Here is a 3,007-nt window from a genome sequence, read left to right as displayed (position 1 = left end):
TTTTATCACCCCAAAATTCACCAGGGGGGTGACAAAATCGGGATATTACTGTAATGCCCCAGTTCAACTTCGCGAAGAAGTAATTACACTAAAAGATCAGCTATAATGAGGAGCGATGCGCACCTGAAAGAATCTCCGGGAGTTTCCCAGCAATTTTTGTGTTTTTTTAAGAATCTTTTGCAGTTCTCTCAGAATAGTTTTAGGATTTCTTCCAGAATCTCTCGGGATTTTTTTTATTGGAATCGCGAATCGCCCTATAATTTCTTTTGTGGTTTTATTTGAAAACTTATTTTTTTCAAGAGAATTCTCTGCATTTTTCGGATCTTTCCTTGAGAAAAAAACCCAGATTAATACACCTAGCGGTGATGGTGCCTTTCTCGTTCGTTCAAAAGGTTTGGAAAAATCTAAATTAATACCAATATGTGAATTAGTCTTATTTTTCATATTTGTTTATAAGCATAAAAAAAATATTATTTTCGCCATAACTTTTGACCCAATTGTACGATCCGGCCAAGTTTCTATATGGAACAATGGAACAAGATTCTGCATGGAATGCAATCTGTTGCGAGCGACCTGAGAAGCACACATTGCACATCAATCACAGTAACTTATATATGACCGGATTCAGTCACAATATGGTTACTGCAACCAGATGTGTTGATCTTGTGTTGCTTGGGGAATAGATGAAGTCTAAGTGCTAAAAAAGTGAGCTAGACTTTTTTGAACTCTTTTTCACAATAAATAGTAATTTGACTATAACATCTAAGCCCATAGTCCGATCTGGCCAATTTTCAATAAGAAAATATGAGACATTCTGCGTCGAATGCAATTTGTTGCGAGCAAATCGGTTGAGGAAAAGTGCCTGAAAAATGAGTGACATTTTTTACGCGATTTTTTTGTATGAATTTGTATTTTGGCCATATCTTTCGATCCCATAGTCCGATATGACCAATTTTCAATAGGAAACAACGGGACAGGGTTTGTGAGCAAATCGGTTAAGGATATGTGCCTGAAAAATGAGTGACATTTTCCACGCAATTTTTTTGTATGAATTTGTATTTTCTCCATATCTTTCGATCCCATAGTTCGATCTGGCCAATTTCAAATAGGAAACAATGGAACAGGATTCTGCGTCGAATGCAACTTGTTGCGAGCAAATCGGTTGAGGATAAGTGCCCGAAAATGAGCGACATTTTTGAGTAGTTTTGCACACACACACACACACACACACACACACACACACACACACACACACACACACACACACACACACACACACACACACACACACACACACACACACACACACAGACATCACCTCAATTCGTCGAACTGAGTGGATTGGTATAGTACACTATAGGTCTCCGGGCCTTATATAAATAGTTTGTTTTTGAGTGATCATATAGCCTTTACCGTATACTTAGTTTACGAGGAAGGCAAAATGGTATGATTTTCGATCCCATAGGGAAGTGCACCGGTTTTGGCCAACTTAGTGCCTATTTTGGCCAACCCTGAAAAATACATATTTTTCCAAAATAATCGTTCAGTTGAAAACAGCGTTGAATCGTGAGGATTTATCTCTTGTTGAACTAATAAAACCCTCCTGAATTGCTTTATTTTTGGAGTTATTCGCAAAATTGGCCAAATTAGGAACATGGCCAAAACCGGCCAATTTTCAATAGGAAACAACGGGACAGGGTTCTACGTCGAATGCAACTTGTTGTGAGCAAATCGGTTGAAGATAAGTGCCCGTAAAATGAGTGACATTTTTTACGCGATTTTTTCGTATGAATTTGTATTTTGGTCATAACTTTCGATCCCATAGTCCGACCTGGTCAATTTTCAATAGGAAACAATGGGAAAGGATTCTGCATCGAATGCAATTTGTTGCGAGCAAATCGGTCGATGATAAGTTCCCGAAAAATGAGTGACATTTTTAACGCGATTTTTTTCGTATGAATTGGTATTTTGGCCATAACTTTTGATCCCATGTTCCAATCTGGCCAATTTTCAATAGAAAACAATAAGAAAGGATTCTGCATCGAATGCAATTTGTTGCGAGCAAATCGGTTGATGATAAGTGCCCGAAAATGAGTGACATTTTTTACGCGACTTTTACGTATAAATTTGTATTTTGGCCATAACTTTCGATCCCATAGTCCGATCTGTCCAATTTCAAATAGCAAACAATAAGACAGGATTCTGCGTCGAATGCAACTTGTTGCAAGCGAATCGGTTGAGGATAAGTGCCCGAAAAATGAGTGACATTTTTTACGCGATTTTTTCGTATGAATTTGTATTTTGGTCATAACTTTCGATCCCATAGTCCGATATGGCCAATTTCAAACAGGAAACAATGGGACAGGATTCTGAGTCGAATGCAACTTGTTGCAAGCGAATCGGTTGAGGATAAGTTCCCGAAAAATGAGTGACATTTTTTACGCGATTTTTTCGTATGAATTTGTATTTTGGTCATAACTTTCGATCCCATAGTCCGATATGGCCAATTTCAAATAGGAAATAATGGGACAGGATTTTGCGTCGAATGCAACTTGTTGCGAGCAAATCGGTTGAGGATAAGTGCCCGAAAAATGAGTGACATTTTTTACGCGATTTTTTCGTATGAATTTGTATTTTGGTCATAACTTTCGATCCCATAGTCCGATATGGCCAATTTCAAATAGGAAACAATGGGACAGGATTCTGCGTCGAATGCAACTTGTTGCAAGCGAATCGGTTGAGGATAAGTTCCCGAAAAATGAGTGACATTTTTAACGCGATTTTTTTCGTATGAATTGGTATTTTGGCCATAACTTCCGATCCCATAGTCCGATATGGCCAATTTCAAATAGGAAACAATGGGACAGGATTCTGCGTCGAATGCAACTTGTTGCGAGCAAATCGGTTGAGGATAAGTGCCCGAAAAATGAGTGACATTTTTTACGCGATTTTTTCGTATGAATTTGTATTTTGGTCATAACTTTCGATCCCATAGTCCGATATGGCC

Source organism: Armigeres subalbatus, chromosome 2 (assembly GCF_024139115.2).
Source record: "Armigeres subalbatus isolate Guangzhou_Male chromosome 2, GZ_Asu_2, whole genome shotgun sequence".
NCBI lineage: Eukaryota > Metazoa > Arthropoda > Insecta > Diptera > Culicidae > Armigeres > Armigeres subalbatus.
The sequence above is the reverse complement of the archived record's forward strand: the minus strand, read 5'-3'. Positions refer to the sequence as shown.